The sequence below is a fragment of the Zingiber officinale genome, chromosome 1A (assembly GCF_018446385.1).
Source record: "Zingiber officinale cultivar Zhangliang chromosome 1A, Zo_v1.1, whole genome shotgun sequence".
Taxonomy (NCBI): Eukaryota; Viridiplantae; Streptophyta; class Magnoliopsida; order Zingiberales; family Zingiberaceae; genus Zingiber; species Zingiber officinale.
In genome coordinates this window covers 4,035,835-4,060,960 of record NC_055987.1, presented here as the reverse complement: position 1 = coordinate 4,060,960, position 25,126 = coordinate 4,035,835, and the positions used below count along the sequence as shown (strand labels likewise).

The window sequence follows — 25,126 nt, the reverse complement described above, 5'->3', positions numbered from 1 at the left end:
TAATACAAATTTCAAGTGTAAAAATAAAACACACAAAACTAGCAACAAAGCTAGCAAGTAGCAATGTAATAAAGACAAGTAGTGAAAATAATAGTAAAAGAGCAATAAAACCTGGTTTGTGCTTGAAGCAATCGATAGATAATTGGAAGTGAGGGTATAATTCAATTGCAGGCGAAGTGAGAGTCACTCCCTTCGCTATCGTCTTCTCAAAAATTTTCTCTGGTGGTCAAAAATAGTTCAATTGGAGTGCCCACTTCAGAAACTTCATTATTGCATAAAGTGTTAGGGCTTTCTTCAAGTGGTAGAATGCATCCTTGCGTGATTGACTGCAAATGAAATGTCTGTAGAAATCTTGTGCACTAAAAAGAAGATGCAATTCCTGCACATATATTATGTGAGATGAACTAGAAATAATATCAATATCAACAAAGCAAGAATCAAAAGATATGTCACATTCAATAGAATTAGAACAATTACCTCCATGGACTTTTCTAAGAATTCTAAAGAAATATCCACCTTACCATACTGAAAAGTACCTAGAAGCTCTAGAACAGTGAATGCGGTATTCTTTTGAATAGGTAAAAGAACTAGCTCTAGATCAGGTACAATCAACGGAAGTGATTCTTAGATCTCCCCTACAATTCCACCGTCACTAAGTACAACTGCAGACTCAACTAGCTCAGGTGGTAACGATTCTTGGGCCTCCCCTACAATTCCAACATCAAAACACCTGCAACATCAAGAATATCTGGAACAACAATATCATCAACAAAAATATTATCAGAATCAACTATAACATCACAATATAAAAAATTAGAAGAGTCATATAGAGTAGCAAAATCAAAGTCAGAAATATCACAAACTCTACAATTCATCTCCTCAGAAATTGATGGAGTAAGTTGATCTAATAACAATTGTAACTGTGTTGATGAATGTGTTTTTTCCTGGAACTGTATTTCTTATTGTTGCCAAGATTGTTGTGACTACTCCGTAAAATGTTGCTCAGGCTGATGGTGCTGAAAGTAAGGCTGATAAAACTGGAGTTACTCAAAAGTCCCTTGTTATGTGTTCCCATACGTGAATCCTGCAATTGAATTATACCTGTTGATGAGTCTAATAATACTGAGGACCAGGTAGCTGATACTGGATCCTGATCGAGAATACACCGGCAAAAGAATAAATATCTTTTGCAATCATAGATCTAGTCTCATACTGCTGACAATTTACAACTATAATATCAATAAATTCTCTGACCTGAGTAGATGTTTTGTTAACTAGAGCTCCTCCACTAGCTGCATCAACCATACTCCTGTTCATGGGAAGCAATCCCTCATAGAAGTATATAATCAGTAACTGATCACTTATTTAGTGCTGAGGGAAACTAGCAACAAGTCCTTTAAATCTTTCCCAATATTGTTGAAATTGTTCTCCTATGAATTATTGGACTCCACAAATACTCCTCCGAATAGCTACAATCCTAGAAGCAGGAAAGAACGTCGCCAGAAATAATTTCTTCATCTCAATCCAGCTGGTGATAGAGTCGGGTGGGAGACAATACAACCAATCTTTTACTAAATCCACCAGTTAGAATGAAAATGCTCTAAGTCTAACATCATCTCCTGATACACCATGTGGGTTCCATGAAGAACATACCATATCCAATTTTTGTATATATCTATTGGGATTTTCATCAGATAGTCCATGAAACTTCGGTAATAAATGAATAATCTGCCATAACTCAAAGTCTGCTTTCAAATCAAAATATCTGATGCAAAAAGAATCATCTGATAAGTCTGGTGCTCAAAGCTCTCTGCGAGTCTTTTTAGTATTGTTCTCCATATTACTTAACAGAATTGAAGTCTGAAGTTGCTGGGATCATGCCAGCATTCGCAACGCCGTCCACAGAAGCCACAGCAACACTCAGTGATGAAGTTTGAGAAGAAGATCACTGGAGAAGATGAATGGCTGGAATCAAGAAGAAGGTGCTCACTGCTCTGCCGGAATTTGAAATGCTTTTGCCGGAGTTGGAATGTGCACTGAGATGGAGGAGACTTCTGCTTTCGGAACCCCGTCCACAGAAAATCCTCCGCAACAGTCAGTAGGGTTCAGAACAAGCTCACCGGAGAAGAAGAATGAAGCCGGCGTCCTCTGTTGAGATCTCCTTGCATTCGCAATCACGTCGGCAGGGAGCTTCGCCAGAGGTAGGGACGGAGAGGGGAAGACCTCACCGGAGAAGAACCACTCCGGTCACTAGGGCTTGTTCTCCCCGTCGTCACCGCTTGAAATAGAATTGCTGGGACCTCGCCGCTTGAAGCAAAACCACTCCGCTGGCAGAGGACACTGAGAAGATAACGTAGCCGCTCAACAGAGGTCGTCGCCGTCGCTGCCGTCGCCGGATTGGAAGAAGTCGCGAGAAGGGATTTGGGGGAGTCGGGCGTGTAGGGGAGAAGAAACGCGAGCAGAGAAATGTCCCGAGCCAAGTAGCACTGTGCATCCGCGGAAGAATTAAAAGGCAGGATTTTCTCTTTCAATTTGGACCGTCCGTGAGTGTAAGGTAGATGGATGAACACTTGAACGTCCGATCTTGAGATGAGCGGTTCGGATCTCTTGAGAGTAAATTGAGGTTGGCTTGCCCTTTAAATCTGATGATCCACGTAGCTACAAATCTGGATGGAGGGCTGGATGATTAGATCCGAGTGAAGGAATAAGATCACTCTAGATTGGAATCAATGGTTCATATTGATTCAATTTGATCTCCTCCATTTGGCCTCCAAATCAAGTCAGATTCAATTTGGCTCGATTCTAGTTCATGATTCTTCTTTAATTCCCTACAAAATCATAAAATAATACCAAGATTTAGGAAAATTCATGATTAAGTCCAAAATAAATTCCTACTCGTAAAATATAATATAAATGTGAAATTAAGCATACGACAAGGTAAAAGTGTCAAGTATAAGAGCCAAAATAATAGATAAAAGTGCTAGTTATCATCTCCACCTCAACAGATGGAGAATCGTCGGAGACTGGGAGAGGATCTACCGATACTTCTTCCTGCGTGGCCAGGTCATTCGATTCGACTGCTCGGCTACTAGACGCTCCGTCAGAAGGGTCAACCGGCTGTTGAGCTCGCTCGTCTAGAAGTATTTGCTCTTGTCGGAGTAGATTATTCTCATTCAATTGAAGACGCTCGGTGGCTACGGCCTCAAAGAAAACATCCATTGCATAAAACAAGAAAAATCTTAGTTAGTGATAACCTAACTGATAGGTTGATTAGCCTTACCAAAAGAACAATAGAGTGATGCTCTGATCGAGCTTAAACCGAATAAGTGTTGATACAGTCTGACCTGGATGTTGTTTTGCTGTTGACACTGATTTAAGTTTGTATCAGATATTTAACTCAGATTAATTACTAATCTAGGTTGACTTGGTTGACCTGATTCGGGAAAAAGTCCAAGTATGGAGATTTGGCACTGGAGAAGTCCAAGCAGGGAGCTTGGCACGAGTGGAAAGTCCTAACTGGGATGTTAGGCAGTTGGAAAGTCCTGGTGAGTGAAGCCAGGCAGTGGGAAAGTCCTAACTGGGATGTTAGTGTTAGAGTGTATACTAAAAGCCTAGCTTTTGGTATAAACATTTATCTAGAAATAAGAATCACATTGGTCAAATGTCTACATTTATGATAAATGTAGTTGTTCAATTAATTTATATTGTAGATAACATGGTGTGTGGTGTCACACACAGAGGATCATGTTATCAGTATCTTATAAATTATAAACAGTAGCTCACGACCATAATGGAAAGGAACAAACCATTGGAAGGTCGTAGTGTAATTAGGTATCAGTTTATCTTGACTGTATAATTACACTAGTACACTCAGAGTGTATTGAGTAGGACCATTTGAGGTCGTTTCTTTTATACTGACTTTATAAAGAAACAAAGACCTCGGTTATTATGGAAGTGTGTGCTCTTAATCCTAATATAATAACAAGCGCATATATTTGATATTTATTTCTTTAATTTATCAATGGGTGAGATTTAGTTCGATAAATCAATAAGCCCGATAAGTTGGGAAATGGTATCACTTATAGTGTGTGTTGTTGATTATAAAAGGAAACTGTGTCCTAGAGATACTAGGTTGATAATGTCCTCAAGAGGAGCTCATAAGGATTGTCATGTTAAACCCTGCAGGTGGACTTAGTCCGACATGATAATAAGGTTGAGTGGTACTACTCTTGGACTTAGATATTAATTAAATGAGTTGTCAGTAACTCACTTAATTAGTGGACATTCGATATCTTAAACACAGGGAGACTAACACACTCATAATAAGAAGGAGCCCAAAAATGTAATTTGGGATTGGTGCGGTAGTTCAATAATAGTTCTCTAGTGGAATGAATTATTATTGATAAAATTAAGTTGTGTTCGGGGCGAACACGGGATGCTTAATTTTATCGGGAGACCAAAACCAATTCCTCCTCTCGGTCCCTATCGTAGCCTCTTATTTATAGAGTACTATACCCACCTATACCCACCTTCATACCCATGAGAAAGGGGCCGGCCAAGCTAGCTTTTGGTTCAAGCTAGGGCCGACTAAGTGGCCGGCCCTAGCTTGAACCCAAGCTTAGGTGGTCGGCCCCATTAAATTAAAAAGAATTTTAATTTTAATTTTTATTATGTGGAAGATATAATTTATTACAGAGAATTAAAATTAAAATATCTCTCTTTAAAAGATCTACAAAAGATTAAAAGAAAGAGATTAGATCTCTTTCCTTATTTGTAGATTGGAAAGATATTTTATTTTTTCTCTTTGAAAATTATTCACATGTTGAAAATTAAAATTATAGAAATTTCTTTTTATCAACCATGAAGGGATTTTAAAAGGAAATTTTATTTTTTAAAATTTCCAAAGACAAATAAGGAAGTTTTAATTGTTGATTAAAATTATCCTATTTGCTCTACATGAGGTGGCCGGCCACATACAATTAATTAGGAAAATTTATTTAATTTTTATTAATTAATTGTTGTCAAGGAAAGTTTAGGAAAATTTATTATAAATAAATTTCCTTATTTGCCAAAGCCAAGGAATATAAAAGAAGGGGTAGGGGTGCCTTCATGGTGAACAACCTCTATTATTTTCTCCCTCTTTTCCTTGGTGTGGTGGTCTTCCTTTCTCTCTTCTCCTCTTGTTGGCCGAAACCTATCTTCTTGGTGGAGCTTTTGTTTGTGGCCGGATCAAGGAAGGAGAAGAAGGAGAGAAAGCAAGTCTCATCTCTAGCATCCCTTGGAGCATTGGTGGTGGCCGAAATTATTCATCCTTGAAGAAAATTATTGTGGCTGGCCATCCTCTTCCTTTCTTCCTCTTTTGTGGTGGCCGAAACTTATCTCTTGCTTGGAGTTCTTGTGGTGGCCGGATACTACTTGGAGAAGAAGAAGAAGAAGGAGAGAAAGCTTGTATCCCTTGGAGCTTGGTTGGTGTTTTGTTCTTCGTCCTTGGTGAAGCTTCTTTGTGTTGGCCGAACCTAGCTAGGAGAAGAAGAAGGTGCTTGGTGGTTTCTCATCTCGGAAGATCGTTGCCCACACAACGTCCGAGGTTAGAAGAGGAATACGGTAGAAGATCAAGAGGTTTTTCTACAAGGTATAACTAGTAATTTTTCTTTCCGCATCATACTAGTTATTTATGGAAATAATACCAAATACAAGAGGCTTACGATTCTAGAATTTCGAATATGTTTTTCGATGTTGTGTTCTTTTGTTTTTTCTTTTCCTTTTCCTTGTGATTTGATTGTTCTTTTTGGTTAACCTAAAGTTATTTTAGGAAATTAAATATTAGCTTTCTATAAAAGGTTTTGTCTAGTCGGTGGTGGTTGCTCCCATATCCAAGAAGGCCGTGTGCCTCGCCACGTCAGTACTGGGAACCAATTATGGAAATTAATATTTAATGGAATTAATAACTTAAGGTGATTTGGGTTGAACGTGTTAAGTTCCGCAGGAGATCCAAGTCAAAACCTAAAAGAACAAATAGATTAAGTTTTGGATCAAACGTGTTAAGTTCCGCAGGCGATCCAAAATTTAATTTAAAAGAACACATGGTAGCTAGGAAAAGGTTCAGACCTTTGTACAAAATTTTTGTACAGTGGAACCTCTAGGTTTTCCGAGTAGCAACCAACAATTGGTATCAGAGCTAGGGTTTTGCCTCTGTGTATTTGGTATTAGTTTAATTATGCACATGTCATACATAATTTAGGCAGGATAATAGTAGGATGTGCTAACTTTGTGGATGCAGGATCCAACTATTATGGCTTATAGTTTTATGTGTGTGATTGGACCCTTGGACATGTCAAGGGCATTTATATGTGTGTGCATGATTGTATTATAAAATACAGAAGGGATTTAGTTTTATTAGGATTTTATTTTTGATCTAGATACATGTACATTCCTTTTATGGAATATAGGATCAAAATTGTAAAATTCTATTTATGTCGCGGATCGAATCTTGCAAAGCGTGGAACCTTCTAAGGACCAGAGGCGCAGCGGAACAAGGAGTAAGATGGATGCGACAGCTAGACCCGGTGGCGGTGGCCAAATATGGCAGCAGCTTGGGATGACAACACACGGAGGACGACTAGAGATAAAAGTCATAATAGTTGAAAATTAGATTTTCTATTTATTACTTTTATATTGTGTTGTGTGTGCATGTTAGTTTACAAGTTTAGTAGACTAGCATAGTTAAAATTCCTCGTTTATAAATAACTAAGTGGGAGAGGGATTTTTAAATAAATCTCATGGTCTCCATTACTGGTTTGTAAGTGATGCAAACAAGCTTGCGCGTTGGCTCTGAGTGCCTTCCTCCATAACGGATGAGCTTGTTTATGGATCACTAGAACAGACTTCCATTTTTGGATGACTATAGGAAGTTAATTAAGAGCGTGTGATCTTTCCCAACGGAAGGGGCATAATCTTATTAATGGACTTAGTGTCAAGTAATGGTATACACTTAGACACATCTAATAGTATCCTCCCCATCGGAGTCACTGCTATTATTTGTGTGACCAAATGAAACCAACTATTAATTTGTCATAAAACTAGGTTGACAAGATAATAAAATTAAAGGGTTAAAACCCCTCTTACAAATGATTGATTTTGTATACGTCCACACTAACGTGGCATACAAAATTAACGGTGTTTGAGATAATTTTATTTGTCATAAAGATACGTTGACAAGATAGTTAATGGGTAAAACCCTCCTCTTACAAATGATGAATTTGTATACGTCCACGCTAACGTGGCATGCAAAATTCACGGTGTTTGAGGTGTTGGTGAATTTAAATAATATTGTTTGAGGAATCAATGTTATTTTAAATTCAAAGAGTTTTGACCAAATATTTGATCAAAGAAAGATCAACTATTAATTTTATTCGTCATAAAGTAAAGTTGACGAGATAATAAAATTAATGAATAAAATCTCCTCTTCGATTTTGTATACGCAAAATTTATGGAGATTTTAAGGAGTTGATCTTGACCAAATATTTTTGTGATTCTTAGGATGTTTGTGAATCCCTAGTAGTCATACTATAGAAAAAGACTTAGTAGTCCCAATTGTAATGATTGGAAATAGGACTTGGATATTAAGGTAGACTGTCTTCTTAGAACTAAGAACAATTTAGGTGTATTTAATTCATTAGTTGAAACATGTCTAGTGGTGTTATCTACCAGAACCTGGAGGGTAGATACAAGATGCCATTAATCATGTCTGCAATTCATTGCAGGGTTCCAGGAAACCCGACAACTAAATGAAAGGTAAATCACCGTCCACATGGGCACTACTGTAAAAGTGGTAGCTATTGCAGTGGGAGATGTTTATCCTTTGATAAGAATAAAATATGGATTTTAAGTAATTGTCTTTACGCAAGTTTAGAAAGAACCCGATTTCAGTTTCTAAACTATTATAGATATTGTGTCTATTTTGATAACAAAGTTGTTATCAAGAAAAATAGGGAAGTTATCTATTCTGGTATGATGGTTGACAATTTATAATCCAATAACTCCCACGATGCAACAAATGGAAATTAGTAACACATCTTCTAATTTTAAGAAAAGCAACCTTCGGAAATGAACCAATTATATCTTTGGCATCTAAAAGCTAGGTTATACTTGAGTAGGATTCATTGGTAGCTAATGAACTTTTGGGTTCATTGGTAGTGAAAATATTTCCAACCTGCGAGTCTTACTTGGAAGGAAAATAACCAAGAAGCTTTTAAGTCCAAGGGGTATGGAGTCAAAGATATGTTGAAATCGGTTCATTCTGATTTGTGTGATCCTATGACTATCCAGACAAGAGGTAGTATTGAATATTTTGTCTATTTTATAGACAACTATTCAAGATACAAATAAATTTACTTAATGTACCGCAAGACTAAGTACTTTGATTAGTTCAAAGAGTACAAGGTTGATGCGGAGAAATGTTAAAGTACAAAGTCACTATGGAAGATCATAGTGGCAAGTACCTCTTGAGAGATTTTAGGAGTCACTTATCAGTAGTTGGATTTCAACCCCAACTAACTGCACCTGGTACATCCCAACAGAATGGTGTAGTAGAAAGAAGGTAAAGGACTCTTATGAAATAATTAGATAGATGATGAGTTATTCAGAAAATTACCAAATTTGTTTTAAGGATAAACTCTGATAACGAAAGTGAACATAGTACCTTCCAAGTTAGAACTCTCTACTCATATAGAATTGCTGAATAGGTGAAAACCTATTTTGAAGCATATTCGGATTCGGGTAATCCAGCACATATGTTAAAGAGAGACAATGATAAGTTGGATAGGAGTTCACTTGTTTGTAAGTTATCCTAGATAAACAAAAGTAGGTTTATAGTCTTAAAATCGAAGGTCATTGTTAGCATCAATGACCGATTTTTAGAAAAGGACTATATAATGAACTACGTGCTCATAAGTAAATTTGTTCTTAAGGAAATAATAAAGGACATGTCTAACCTAGTACCAACTGTACAAGATGAGATACCACAAGAAAACTGCAACACGTATCACAAATTGATACACAATTACAGAAAGTGTCTTGTTGTAGTGGGAGGGTTGTTATGCAACCTAAATAGGTTCATGTTTTGGGAGAGTTTTTGGACTCGATCCCTGGAGGACATGAACCTGATCTCCGGTCATATGATGAAGCACTCCAAGATAAAGATGCAGCATCTTGGCAAAGAGTAATGAATAAAAGAATTAGAATATATGTATTCTAATAAAATCTGGAAGCTTGTAGAATCACCAAATGGTGTAAAAGCCGTTGGGTGTAAAAAGGTCTATAATAGGAAAAGAGGGATAGACAGTAAGGTAGTAACTTTCAAAGCAAGGCTTGATGAAAAAGGAAACTTTTTCACTGGTAGTCATGCTTAAGTCTATCCGGATTCTTTTATCTATTTGGCAAGAGGATGTCAAGACAACATTCTTTAATGGAAGTCTTGAAGAAAGCATCCATATAAAGCAACCAGAAGGGTTCATTGCAAAGGGCTAAGAGCATCTTGTGTAAGCTCAATCAGTCTATGGACTGAGGCAAAGCTTCAAGGTCTTGGAACATCCGGTTTATCAAAGTAATCCAGACCTATGGATTTATTTAGTAACTGGATAAGTCTTGTGTATACAAAAGGTGTGATGGAAGCGTGGTGGTATTTCTTGTACTATACGTAGATAACATTTTTGGTAGTTGGAAACAATATCAAAATGTTGTCAGAAGTAAGGGTATGGTTGTCCAAATAATTTGATATAAAGGACTTGGGAGAATGTATATATTTTTGAGATCAAAATAATAAGGGATCGAAAGAAAAAATATATTTTACTTATCCCAAGCTTGATACATCGGAAAATCCTTCTCGTTTTAAGCATGCAAAACTCCTCGAAAGGTTTCTTACTTTTTAAGCATGGAGTGTCTTTATCTAAAGAGATGTCTCCGTTGACATCAAAAGAGATTGAGGACATGTAAGCAGTTCTTTATGCTTCGACAGTTAGACAACCTAATGTATGCTATACACGAGATCAGAAATTTGTTTTGCCAAGGGCATAGTTAGCAGATATCAAAGTAACCCTAGACAAGGACATTGGACTGCAGTAAAGCATATATTAAAGTACCTTAGAGGCGCTAGAGATTATATGCTATCTTACAAGGCAATTAATTTGGTCTCTGTGGGTTACACGGATTTTGACTTCCAATCGGATAGGGATAATAATAAGTCAACCTCGGGGTTTTGTGTTTAATTTAGGAGGTAAAGTCATAACTATGGAAGAGTGATAAGCATAGATGTTTTTCTGGACTCCACCATAGAAGCTTAGTATATGGCAAGCCTCTGAGGAAGCCATAAAAGCTGAATGACTTAATTACCTCAAGATAGACTTAGATATGATTTCTAGTTTGTCCAAAGATTATTACAATTTATTGTAATAATAATGGTGCAGTAACAAACTCGAAGAAACCATGAGTCTATAAGGCAAGTAAACACAATAGAGCGCAAGTACCACCCAATACGAGAAATCGTATAAACGAGGAGAAGTTGTTGCCGCCTAGAATGCATCAGATGATGACCTATAGATCTTTTCACTAAGGTCCTTAAGGCGAAAGCTTTTGATGGACATGTTGAAGGGTTGGGAATCAGATGTATGGCAGCAGATATGGCAGCTTAGTCTTTTAGTATAAGTGGGAGATTGTTAGAGTGTATACTAAAAGCCTAGCTTTTGGTATAAACATTTATCTAGAAATAAGAATCACATTGGTCAAATGTCTACATTTATGATAAATGTAGTTGTTCAATTAATTTATATTGTAGATAACATGGTGTGTGGTGTCACACACAGAGGATCATGTTATCAGTATCTTATAAATTATAAACAGTAGCTCACGACCATAATGGAAAGGAACAAACCATTGGAAGGTCGTAGTGTAATTAGGTATCAGTTTATCTTGACTACACTAGTACACTCAGAGTGTATTGAGTAGGACCATTTGAGGTCGTTTCTTTTATACTGACTTTATAAAGAAACAAAGACCTCGGTTATTATGGAAGTGTGTGCTCTTAATCCTAATATAATAACAAGCACATATATTTGATATTTATTTCTTTAATTTATCAATGGGTGAGATTTAGTTCGATAAATCAATAAGCCCGATAAGTTGGGAAATGGTATCACTTATAGTGTGTGTTGTTGATTATAAAAGGAAACTGTGTCCTAGAGATACTAGGTTGATAATGTCCTCAAGAGGAGCTCATAAGGATTGTCATGTTAAACCCTGCAGGTGGACTTAGTCCGACATGATAATAAGGTTGAGTGGTACTACTCTTGGACTAAGATATTAATTAAATGAGTTGTCAGTAACTCACTTAATTAGTGGACATTCGATATCTTAAACACAGGGAGACTAACACACTCATAATAAGAAGGAGCCCAAAAATGTAATTTGGGATTGGTGCGGTAGTTCAATAATAGTTCTCTAGTGGAATGAATTATTATTGATAAAATTAAGTTGTGTGTTCGGGGCGAACACGGGATGCTTAATTTTATCGGGAGACCAAAACCAATTCCTCCTCTCGGTCCCTATCGTAGCCTCTTATTTATAGAGTACTATACCCACCTATACCCACCTTCATACCCATGAGAAGGGGGCCGACCAAGCTAGCTTGTGGTTCAAGCTAGGGCCGGCCAAGCCTTGGTTCATGGGTGGCCTGAACCCAAGCTTAGGTGGCCGGACCACATTAAATTAAAAAGAATTTTAATTTTAATTTTTATTATGTGGAAGATATAATTTATTACAGAGAATTAAAATTAAAATATCTCTCTTTAAAAGATCTACAAAAAGATTAAAAGAAAGAGATTAGATCTCTTTCCTTATTTGTAGATTGGAAAGATATTTTATTTTTTCTCTCTGAAAAATTATTCACATGTTGAAAATTAAAATTATAGAAATTTCTTTTTATCAACCATGAAGGGATTTTAAAAGGAAATTTTATTTTTTAAAATTTCCAAAGACAAAAAAGGAAGTTTTAATTGTTGATTAAAATTATCCTATTTGTTCTAGATGAGGTGGCCGGCCACATACAATTAATTAGGAAAATTTATTTAATTTTTTATTAATTAATTGTTGTCAAGGAAAGTTTAGGAAAATTTATTATAAATAAATTTCCTTATTTGCCAAAGCCAAGGAATATAAAAGAAGGGGTAGGGGTGCCTTCATGGTGAACAACCTCTATTATTTTTCTCCCTCTTTTCCTTGGTGTGGTGGTCGGCCCTTCCCTTTCTCTCTTCTCCTCTTGTTGGCCGAAACCTATCTTCTTGGTGGAGATTTTGTTTGTGGCCGGATCAAGGAAGGAGAAGAAGGAGAGAAAGCAAGTCTCATCTCTAGCATCCCTTGGAGCATTGGTGGTGGCCGAAATTATTCATCCTTGAAGAAAATTATTGTGGCTGGCCATCCTCTTCCTTTCTTCCTCTTTTGTGGTGGCCGAAACTTATCTCTTGCTTGGAGTTCTTGTGGTGGCCGGATACTACTTGGAGAAGAAGAAGAAGAAGGAGAGAAAGCTTGTATCCCTTGGAGCTTGGTTGGTGTTTTGTTCTTCGTCCTTGGTGAAGCTTCTTTGTGTTGGCCGAACCTAGCTAGGAGAAGAAGAAGGTGCTTGGTGGTTTCTCATCTCGGAAGATCGTTGCCCACACAACGTCCGAGGTTAGAAGAGGAATACGGTAGAAGATCAAGAGGTTTTTCTACTAGGTATAACTAGTAATTTTTCTTTCCGCATCATACTAGTTATTTATGGAAATAATACCAAATACAAGAGGCTTACGATTCTAGAATTTCGAATATGTTTTTCGATGTTGTGTTCTTTTGTTTTTTCTTTTCCTTGTGATTTGATTGTTCTTTTTGGTTAACCTAAAGTTATTTTAGGAAATTAAATATTAGCTTTCTATAAAAGGTTTTGTCTAGTCGGTGGTGGTTGCTCCCATATCCAAGAAGGCCGTGTGCCTCGCCACGTCAGTACTGGGAACCAATTATGGAAATTAATATTTAATGGAATTAATAACTTAAGGTGATTTGGGTTGAACGTGTTAAGTTCCGCAGGAGATCCAAGTCAAAACCTAAAAGAACAAATAGATTAAGTTTTGGATCAAACGTGTTAAGTTCCGCAGGCGATCCAAAATTTAATTTAAAAGAACACATGGTAGCTAGGAAAAGGTTCAGACCTTTGTACAAAATTTTTGTACAGTGGAACCTCTAGGTTTTCCGAGTAGCAACCAACAGTTAGGCAGTTAGCAAGTCCTGGTGAGTGAAGCCAGGCAAGGGAAAATCCAGATGGATCAAGGGTGATCGGACATCTGGTGTTGAAAAGTCCAAGAAGGAAGCTTGGCATGCGAAGTCAAAGAGGGCTCGGTAGCTCGTTCTCTAGGACCAGATGAAGTCGGAGAGAGCTAGGGAGCTCGTTTCTCCGGACTAGGTCAGAGAGGGCTCGGTAGCTCAAGAAGCTGGATCGGTCGGCGGACCGATCCGAAACTCTGGACACCGATCGGTGCGGACCGATCGGTGGCTTTATACCGATCGGTGCCGACCGATCAGTGTCGATCGCTGCGGCGTTTCGATCGATCGCGGACCGATCGAAATCGATCGATGGCTCATGATTTTACCGATCGGTGCGGACCGATCGAAATCAATCGATAGCTCATCGAGATTTTATTGATCGGTCTGGAGATCGATCAGGAGGCTTTAAGCACTGGGACGAGCGACATCTGATCGGTCTGGGGACCGATCAGATTAGTGCCTGATCGGTCCGCCGACCGATCAGAAGCTGCGCACCTTCGGAAAGAGCGGCGCCTGATCGGTCTGGGGACCGATCAGATTAGTTCCTGATCGACCGTAGACCGATCAGCGATGATCCAGAAAGCGTGGTTCGGTCTGCAGACCGACCCACGGTATTGTTTTCTTTGCATGCACTTTTTCTGATTGCCGTATTTGTATTCACCTATCTGTTTTTAACCATTCGCTGTGAGTCTTTCTAGCTTGCAGGTTGCAGGTCACATTCTCATGTCTGGATTCAAATTAAGCTTCATTAAGAGAAGGAGACAAGTATCCTTTTCACTGTAATTTGCTGCAACAGATGCATTTGAGGCATCAACGTTCACTGACGAAATCTGATTACGATTGGGCTGCTCAGTTTGACCTCTAGCTATTGGTTCGTATCCAGAGACGCCAGTGATTTCCATTGGCATGGGTTCAGAGAATCAGAAGAGGAGGAGGTGTGATTGGCTACGCCTGGCTGGCAGCAGCGATTCTGCAGACGGCGGTGATTCGAGCCAGTGAAGCAGAGAGACATAAGAAGGAAGAAGAGGAGTTCAGAAAGGGTAATTCTGAATTCTCTGTCTTTTGTGATCAAGCCTTCGAGAAAGCAAGTTGGTGAAGCTGTGAGCTCTTTGCTGAGAAGGTTGATTGTGCGCTCTCTGCTCTGTTCTCTTCTCCGCGTGGCCGTAAGCTCATCTTAATATTTTTCTCAGCCACTGTAAGTCTTGTGCTTAAAACCATAATCATCTGAGACTTTGTTGAGAGGTTGCTCCACCGAGAAGGAGACATCTTTAGCCGGATCTTGTCCGGGGTGTGATCTACCGAAAGATCAAGGAGTCGTCCTCCTTACGGACACGCCGAGGAGTAGGGGCAAGTTATCCCCGAACCTCTTATATCATTGTGTCTGCTGTGTGTTTGTTTTCTTTCGTTTTAGTCTTTCTACTTCCGCTGTGCTGTGCTAACAAAGTTCTTAAAGAAATTTCTGTTTAGTGTTTTTCAAAGAAGCTATTCACCCCCCCTCTAGCCATCTAAGATCCCAACAAGTGGTATCAGAGCAAGGTGCTCTTCATCTGGACTAACATTCCAAGGAGCAACAAGATGGCCATGAAGGAAGGATTCAGCACCAACAGATCACCGTTCTTCGATGGAGCAGATTTCCAGTATTGGAAGAGTCGCATGGAGTATTACCTCAAGACTGATATCTCCATGTGGTTCTCGGTCAAGGAGGGATTCTCACCTCCAAAGGACGAAGAAGGTAAGGAACTTGACTTATCGAGATGGTCAACCGAGCAAACTCGCAAGGGACAAGCCGATGCCAAGGCGGTTGTCACTTTGCAATGTGGGATAGCCAAGGATCAACTTGTCAAGGTTGGTCCTTTCACAAGTGCGAAGGATCTATGGAACAAGCTCATCGAGCTCCAAGAAGGGACTCGAGACTCTCGGATCGCCAAGAGGGATTTGTTCCTAAACCAACTCCAGAACCTTGTCATGAAGGAAAATGAAACTGTAAGTGAGATACATGGAAGGTTCAAGGAGATCATCAATGGTCTCCATTCGGTGGATGAACGAGTAGAAAACCGTGACCTCGTAAGGTATGCTCTAAAAGCTTTTCCTAGGAATGCCTTGTGGTCATCCATGGTGGATGCCTACAAGGTATCCAAGGATCTTTCCATTGTTAAGTTAGATGAATTTTTTTGTGAAATAGAATTACATGAACTTGCTAACAAAGGGCAAAAAGAGAAAGGTATTGCTTTGGTTGCAGAAGAAAAGAGCAAGGAGGGAAGAAGAAAGAAAGAAAAGAAGAAGGAGAAAGAAATTGTTTCATCTTCATCCTCCTTCGAGTCCGATGATGAAGGTGAATCATCATCAAGCGAGATGGCCAACTTCGTGAGAAGAATCATGAGAAGGAGCAGAAGATACAAAGGGAAAGGTAAACCTAGTGAACAAAATATTGACAAAACTAATGTTACATGTTATGAGTGCAGCAAAAAGGGACACTATCGGAGCGAGTGTCCGAAATTAAAAAGGAAGGAGGAACGAGCCAAAAAGAAGGAGGAAAGAGTCAAGAAGAAGAAGGCTCTAAAAGCTACATGGGATGAGTCTTCTTCAAGTTCATCTGAGGAAGAGAAGAGGGAGAAGAGTACACGGCAGTTAGCCCTCATGGCAATAGAGGAGTCCGAGTCCGAGAGTGAGGACTCAAGCTCTTCAGCCGCGACTTCATCATCTTCGGATGATGAAGAGGTAACATCTCCCCATTTAGAAAAGTGTTATAAAACAATTGCACATTTGTCTACTTCCCTCAGAAAATCAAAAACAGAAACTAAACTGCTAAAAGATGAAATAGAGAAATTAAGGGCCCTTAGGGAAGATGAGGTCGATGACCTTTATCAAGAGGCCCTAGATGATGAAAACAAAACCTTGAAGGGTGAAATTGAGAAGCTCAAGAAAATGCTTGAGAAATTCTCAACCAGCTCTAAGACCTTAGACATGATTCTAAATGCCCAAAGGGCGGTCTACAATAAGGCTGGATTAGGATACCAACCTAAGGAGTCTAGTTTTATTTCTTTAGTGTCAAGAACCCAATTTCATAGATCGCATGTTTCTAGGGTTCATGAGACTAGGAAGAAGGTAACAAATGCATGGGTGCCTAAGTCTTTCATTGTAGATGCATTAGGTCCCAAGATTTGGGTACCTAAAACATCTATCTTTCGTGTCTTGTAGGCATTGGTAAAGGGGGAGCGTCTATCAACTTGGTTTGTTGATAGTGGATGCTCCAAGCACATGACCGGGGACAAGTCACTATTTTCTACCATTCAAAACAAAAATAGAGGTAATGTGTCATTTGGTAACAATGGTAGTCTTAAGGTTGTAGGAGTTGGAGACATTCATATATCCGAATGTCTCCATATCAAGAATGTCCTTCTAGTCAAGGGATGACTTTTAATCTCCTAAGTGTCACCAATTGTGTGATACGGGTTACACAATTGAATTTCATTCAAGTCAATGTTTGGTTAAACACATTGACACACTTGACACGGTACTAGTAGGCACAAGGGTTGATAATATTTATCAAGTATCATTTAAAAGTGCTACTAATGCTTTGATTAAGTGTTTCATGTCAAAAGAAGAAGAGTCTTGGCTATGGCATAGAAGGTTGACACATGTCAATATGAAGAACATCCGGAAGTTGGCCAACCAAGGATTAGTGCGAGACTTACCCAGCATCAAGTACCACAAGACCAAACTATGTGATGCATGTCAAAAGGGTAAGCAAACAAAAGGTGTTCATAAAGGTAAAAGCATTGTAAGTACATCTACTGCTTTAGATTTATTGCACATGGACCTATTTGATTGCAGTAGTGTAATATCATTGAATGGAAGTAGATATTGCTTGGTAATCGTTGATGATTTTACTAGATACACATGGACTTTCTTTTTGAAACATAAGGACCAAACTATAGATATTTTTATTTCCTTTTGTAGAAGAACTGAAAATGAAAAATCAACAACAATTAAAACCATTAGAAGTGATCATGGTGGTGAATTTCAAAACCATAGGTTTTTAGAATTTTGTCAAGAAAAAGGGTATAGACATGAGTTCTCAACTCCAAGGACCCCACAGCAAAATGGGGTTGTGGAGAGAAAGAACCGAGTCTTACAAGAGGCTGCACGAAGCATGCTCAATGAGTACTCACTACCGAGTTACTTGTGGGCTGAAGCTGTGAATACAGCTTGCTATGTGCAAAACCGAATCCTGATACATAGGTTTTTAGGAAAGACTCCCCATGAACTTTGGTTTGGGAAACCACCTACAATTAAACATCTTAGGGTGTTTGGTTGTAAGGTGTTTATTTTAAATACCAAGGACCATCTTGGAAAATTTTCGGCCAAGGCTGATGAAGGGATACTGGTTGGGTACTCGCTCACCAGCAAAGCCTATCGAGTCTACAACAATAGGACTAAATTGATTGAAGAGTCCTCTGATGTAGCTTTTGAAGAAATCCCTAACTCAAATGATCAATCAAGGGCTATAGGAGAAATTCAATTTGAACTTAGAAATCTAAGTTTGAATGATCAAAATGAAGAACGAGTCGAAGTTGACTCTGATGTTGATGAGCAAAGGCAACAAAGAACTCAATCTGATCCTTTGCCAGATAGTGAGTCCTTGCCCGTGCCTAGTGAGACCATTCATGAGGCACCATCAACACCAAGACAATCTAGGATAGCCTCTAGTCATCCCCAAGACCAAATTGTGGGAGACATTCAACAAGGGGTTAGGACTAGGTCATTCTTCAGAAATGAGTCTAATGAAGTCGCATTGATTTCAGAGATTGAACCAAAATTAGTTGATGAGGCATTGCACGATCCTGATTGGATCATAGCTATGCAAGACGAATTAGGTCAATTTGAAAGGAGCCAAGTGTGGGACTTAGTTCCTAGACCTAAGAAGACCACCATTATTGGAACTAAATGGGTCTTCAAAAATAAGTTAAATCAAAAGGGAGAAGTTGTAAGAAACAAGGCAAGACTTGTAGCCAAGGGCTATAGTCAAGTCGAAGGTCTCGATTATGATGAGACTTATGCTCCCGTGGCACGATTAGAGTCCATTCGTTTGATGCTAGCTTTTGCTGCACATAGAGGTTTCAAACTCTATCAAATGGATGTTAAATCTGCCTTCTTAAATGGCTTCATTAAAGAAGAGGTCTATGTTGAACAACCCCCGGGGTTTGTGAGTACCGAAGCTCCAAACCACGTATACAAGCTCAAGAAAGCTCTTTATGGGCTTAAACAAGCACCTCGAGCTTGGTACGAAAGATTGTCAACATATTTACTAGAAAAGGGTTTTGTGAGAGGCCAAATAGACCCAACACTATTTCTGCGTAGAGATGGTGAAAATATTTTTGTAGCCCAAGTATATGTCGATGACATAATTTGTGGCTCAAATAACAAGGGCTATTTGAATGAATTTATTTCTCACATGGAAAGTGAGTTTGAGATGAGTCTAGTAGGAGAATTGACATTCTTCCTTGGACTTGAAATCAAACAAACTCGAGATGGAATTTATGTCCATCAGGCAAAATACACTCAAGAGATGCTTAGAAAATTCAATATGAGTGACTCTAAGGAAGTGTCCACTCCAATGGCGACAAGCACTCGCCTTGACAATGATGAGAGTGGAAAACCAATTGATCTAACGCAATATAGAAGCATGATTGGTAGTCTTCTATATCTCACAGCTAGTCGACCAGACATACTTTTTGCTGTGGGCATGTGCGCTAGATATCAAGTCTGTGCCAAGGAATCTCATTTGATTGCAGTTAAGAGAATATTGAGATACCTTAAGGGCACAATTCGAGTAGGTCTATGGTACCCTCGTACAGAGTCTTTTGACTTGATAGGCTATACCGATTCCGACTATGCTGGGTGCAAATTGGATCGGAAAAGCACTAGTGGGGGTTGCTAATTTTTAGGTTCATCTTTAGTTAGTTGGTCAAGTCGGAAGCAACATTGTGTTGCTCTCTCCACGACCGAGGCTGAATACATTGCCATGGGAGAGAGTGTATCACAATTGTTGTGGATGATACACACCCTAGAGGATTATGGACTTTCTTATAAGGGTGTACAAGTGCTATGTGACAACATTAGCACGATCAACCTAACTAAAAATCCAGTCCATCATTCGAGAACCAAACACATTGAAGTGCGTCATCACTTCATAAGAGATCACGTAGCTAGGGGAGACATTGCACTCACATATGTGGAGTCAAAGTCAAACCTAGCCGACATTTTCACCAAACCCCTTCCGGAGAATGAATTTAGTCATTTAAGGAGGGAGTTGGGGATGTGTTTGGCTCCTTAGGTCCTTAGGACTTCATCATGATCAATAAGGACAAATTAAAATGACAAAAGAAATTGGGAATGATTTTCGGCAACTTGGGAACATCTCACACAAACTATAAGGTTTAACAAAATATTTTTGTTTGCTAGAAATGGGGTGAGATGCTAGGAACAACCAAATTATTCAAAATGTATCATGCATCCCTTGAATAATTAGGTTGAAGAGACATTAATTGAGTATGGGGAAGACTATTACATAATTCATGTGTATTTGGTTCCTAGATCTTACTCATATATTCCAACCAAGGAAACTTGGTTGGACTTTTCCCTATAAATCATGTAACCTTGATTGTTGGACTGTTTGATACCTTTGATCGACCTTTCGTGATTATTGATTGACACTAGGATAGGTCATTGAAATAATGATAGAAATTTGGACATATTTTGCCAAATTTGGGACTGGACATAGCAAGGTTGAAGATTTCAGTTTTTAACCTTGAGTTGTCTATTTTGACAAACTTGAAACTTGTCTGAAATCTCAGTGTTTGTAGTCGAATTTGAAAGTCTCAAATTATAAACAAATTCACACCATAAGAGCCCATCGTTAGGACATAGTTATGCTTGTAGATTCTCAGGGTTCTAGATATTGATTTTGAAAGTTTTACTGGAGAAACTTCTACGAACTATCAAACATTTCGGTTACTGAAATCACTGAAAATTTCAGTATCAGACACTGATCGGGCTACAGCCCGATCAGGAGAAGATGGATCGGTCGACAGACCGATCCAAAAACTTCCCAACCTTTCTGTCTGTAATCTGATCGGTCCAGGGACCGATCAGGTTATTTTTGTGCGCCTCACTGATCGGTCCAGGGACCGATCAGGATAATCTGATACGCATAAGGCTCTTCTGATCGGTCCATAGACCGATCAGTGGTTCCATTGGTTAAGTCTGTGACTTAGGGGGCTTACTGATCGATCTCTGATCGGTCTACGGACCGATCAGGAAGTTCCATGATCGGTCACCAAACCGATCAGGGGGCTTCGCTGAAGGCTACTGATCACCTTCTGATCGGTCTGGTGACCGATCAGGGGGCTTCGGATACCTTCTGATCGGACAACCGTCCGATCATTTCTTCACTGTACACTCATCTAAACCCTTAAAACCTCCCGATCCCTCCTTTTCCTCATTCACGCGAAACCCTAGCCGACTCTTCCCACCAGTTCACCCTTTTCTCTTCTCTTTGCACGCCGAAGCTCCAGCCCTCGGAAGCCCTAGCCTAAAGTTCAAATGGCACCAAGGTAACTTCTTACCTCTCTAAAACTTGGCATTGTGTTTTCATTTCTCACTGGAACTTCTATTATTGTTGTCTCGGTTCTTATTTGTTGGTGGCTCCGGTGCTCACTCATTGCCCCATTTTACCCCATTGTGTCCCCTTAGGAAGAAACCCACTGATGGTGAGGGAACCTCTAAGGAACCAACCAAGACATCCAAATCCAAAACTCCTGCTGCTCCTTCCCGACCCCAACCAGCTAGTTCCAGTAGATTCCCAAACCGCCAGTCTGAGCAAGCTTTTCAACAAAGGACATTCAAATTACTCCCTTGTAGGTCCGTGGATAGAAAATTCATGGACGAATTTTGCCCACAAGTGTCCGAAATCATAGCATACTACAAACTCGATTCACTAGTCTACTTGGAACGGGATATCAACTATGACTTGGTCTCTGAGTTCTATAATAACCTTCATGAGACTAATGATCAAGGTTTTAAAACAAGAGTTGCTAAGCGGACTCTTGATTTCAGTATCTCATCTTTCTTTGAGTATCTCAATTGTCGGAGGTGTTCCGGTGATGTCTTTTCGATATTTCCTGACTTACCAGAACAGTTACTTCCACCGTTTGATATCTCACCTGACGATATATATGAGTACTTCTTCAGACAGCCTAGACAAGGGCTAGATGAGCTAGATGTTGACTTCCCTACTTTTGCAGCCTTGAGATTATCTCCTCAAGATTATATTCTTTTTAAAATTGTCATGAACTGCCTTTTACCTATCACATCTAAACCATTATCAGAGATTCGACCGTATCATTGTCTGATGCTTTACGGGTTGCGTAGGCGTCTTGATTTTGATATCATGTCGAGCATCTACTCCTCGATCATATCATATTCTCAGCCTAGCGGCTTCACTATTTATATGCCTTATGGGCATATAATTACTGAGACCCTTCAGGTTGATGTCTCTAAGGGTAGAATAATCAAAATGGTCAGGCAGGATTGCCGACTTGGGAAAAGGGCATTTTCCAAGTCTGGAATCATAGGGCAAAATGGGGATGTTCAGTGGAAGGATGGGAGAGCTTTAGGTGAGTTACCACGGGGACCTCCACGACAGGTTGCAGCTGCTCCTGTTGCTGCTCCTCCTGCTGACATTGGCGAGGCGGATCCAGACCTGCGCTGGCAGATCGCTGAGTTGGAGAGCCGATTTGATCGTCACGAGGAGATGGTGACTGCTGAGTTCGATGGACTACGCTTACGGATTGACCGATATGCGCAGTCATCAGGTGGTGACACAGCAGTTGCTACTCGGATGGATGGCACGATACCCGCCTCCGCAGTCTTACCCAGGCTATCCATCCTCCAGCGTGCCGCCTCAGGATTTCACCCTTCCTGCCGATGATGATGATGCTCCTCATGTTGAGGACGTTGATTGATATAGTCTGTGTGTCACCTTGTCTGTATGTATTTTGGATGTTATTTGTTAGTCTGACCTGGATGTTTGCACTTCTGATGCTACTCATATATTTATGCTACTCGATTTTATATTTGCTTGCTCCTTATTATGCTTCATTTTCTATGTTTTTTTTATGCTGTTCCTATGCCATGATTTGGTTGTATCTTTTGTCTTTCTTACTGTCGTATTGTGACCTTAGAGGGAACTCTAGGTCGATTAAAAGACAGTATGGATTAAGGGGAGCCTTTTAGTTTTGTCACCTCATTTGCACCTTTTCGGTGTTTGACAAAGGGGAGAGGATACCTAAGTTTAGAAATGTATGAAAGCTTGATTTTAGGGGAGAGGATAACGGGAAGGATCTTGATTCCCGTCCTTGACTTGGTGGTGTATCCGTCTTAGGGGGAGGATCCTGATTTCCCTAAAATTATAGGTATATGAGCATTTCTGATCTAAACTTAAATCATGTTGTCAAACAACAAAAAGGGGGAGATTGTTGATACAGTCTGACCTGGATGTTGTTTTGCTGTTGACACTGATTTAAGTTTGTATCAGATATTTAACTCAGATTAATTACTAATCTAGGTTGACTTGGTTGACCTGATTCGGGAAAAAGTCCAAGTATGGAGATTTGGCACTGGAGAAGTCCAAGCAGGGAGCTTGGCACGAGTGGAAAGTCCTAACTGGGATGTTAGGCAGTTGGAAAGTCCTGGTGAGTGAAGCCAGGCAGTGGGAAAGTCCTAACTGGGATGTTAGGCAGTTGGCAAGTCCTGGTGAGTGAAGCCAGGCAAGGGAAAATCCAGATGGATCAAGGGTGATCGGACATCTGGTGTTGAAAAGTCCAAGAAGGAAGCTTGGCATGCGAAGTCAGAGAGGGCTCGGTAGCTCGTTCTCTAGGACCAGATGGACGGAGAGAGCTAGGGAGCTCGTTTCTCCGGACTAGTCGAGAGGGCTCGACCTCGTTGCAACGGATCGGTCGGCAGACCGATCCGGTGGAAACTTGACACCGATCGGTGCGGACCGATCCAGCTGATTACTGATCGATCGGCGGACCGATCAGTGATCGATGGCTCGAGCGTTCATCGATGCGGCACCGATCGAAATCGATCGAGCTCATCAGTGATTTTACCGATCGGCGGACCGATCGTAAATCAACCGCAGCTCATCGAGATTTTATTGATCGATGCGGAGATCGATCGGGAGGCTTTAAGCATGGGACGGCGACATCTGATCGGTCCGGGACCGATCATTAGTGCCTGATCGGTCCGCCGACCGATCGGAAGCACTCTGAAAGAGCGGGCGCTGATCGGTCCGGGACCGATCGATTAGTTCTGATCGGTCCGCACCGATCAGCGATGATCGAAGCGTGGTTGTGCGGGCATCACCCACGGTATTGTTTGCTTTGCATGCACTTTTTCTGATTGCCGTATTTGTATTCACCTATCTGTTTTTAACATTCGCTGTGAGTCTTTCTAGCTTGCAGGTTGCAGGTCACATTCTCATGTCTGGATTCAAATTAAGCTTCATTAAGAGAAGGAGACAAGTATCCTTTTCACTGTAATTTGCTGCAACAGATGCATTTGAGGCATCAACGTTCACTGACGAAATCTGATTACGATTGGGCTGCTCAGTTTGACCTCTAGCTATTGGTTCGTATCCAGAGACGCCAGTGATTTCCATTGGCATGAGTTCAGAGAATCAGAAGAGGAGGAGGTGTGATTGGCTACGCCTGGCTGGCAGCAGCGATTCTGCAGACGGCGGTGATTCGAGCCAGTGAAGCAGAGAGACATAAGAAGGAAGAAGAGGAGTTCAGAAAGTGACAATTCTGAATTCTCTGTCTTTTGTGATCAAGCCTTCGAGAGAGCAAGTTGGTGAAGCTGTGAGCTCCTTGCTGAGAAGGTTGATTGTGCGCTCTCTTCTCCGCGTGGCTGTAAGCTCATCTTAATATTTTTCTCAGCCACCACTGTAAGTCTTGTGCTTAAATCTATAATCATCTGAGACTTTTTTGAGAGGTTGCTCCACCGAGAAGGAGACATCTTTAGCCGGATCTTGTCCGGGGTGTGATCTACCGAAAGATCAAGGAGTCGTCCTCCTTACGGACACGCCGAGGAGTAGGGGCAAGTTATCCCCGAACCTCGTATATCCTTGTGTCTGCTGTGTGTTTGTTTTCTTTCTTTTTAGTTTTTCTACTTCCGCTGTGCTGTGCTAACAAAGTTCTTGAAGAAATTTCTGTTTAGTGTTTTTCAAAGAGGCTATTCACCCCCCTCTAGCCATCTAAGATCCCAACAATAAGTACAACAACCTTCCTACAACAACTTGGGAGCTTTGAATTGCATGCTGCCTAGTTTCTTAGGGTAGGAGATGAAAATTGGGTTGAGTTTGAAGTTCCCAAGGTTAGGAATAGGAGAGAAGTTAGATTTCCACTCGGTTGGCCAGGAGGCCGGCTTGGGCATCTGAACAAAGAAGAAACGGGATTTCCATCCCTTATTTTGAGGAAGGCAACTCTTTAATACAACCTAGCTTTAGGATGCCTTAGGACTTGATTGGAACAAAAAAAATCCTGGTTCTAATTTCTTGAGATAATAAAACAGATGAAATGAAACAACCTATATCCTACACATGCCAAGATATTCAATACTTGTTGATCTCAAATGGAAGACTCATCAATTATAATATCCTAATGTTGGTGCAATTTCCAGTAGGTCAAGGTTGACCTAGTTGACCAAGCGTAAACCTTGG

At 40.1% G+C, this 25,126-nt stretch overlaps 1 long non-coding RNA gene across 1 annotated transcript; it reads right to left on the bottom strand.

The window, feature by feature from the left end:
* LOC122015885 lies at window positions 1–2,472 on the bottom strand. Its single transcript, XR_006120991.1, has 2 exons — window positions 1,255–2,472; window positions 1–1,084 (listed from the first exon to the last, which is right to left on the bottom strand). It is a non-coding gene; the product is annotated as an uncharacterized LOC122015885 (long non-coding RNA).
* Window positions 2,473–25,126: the final 22,654 nt, after the last annotated feature.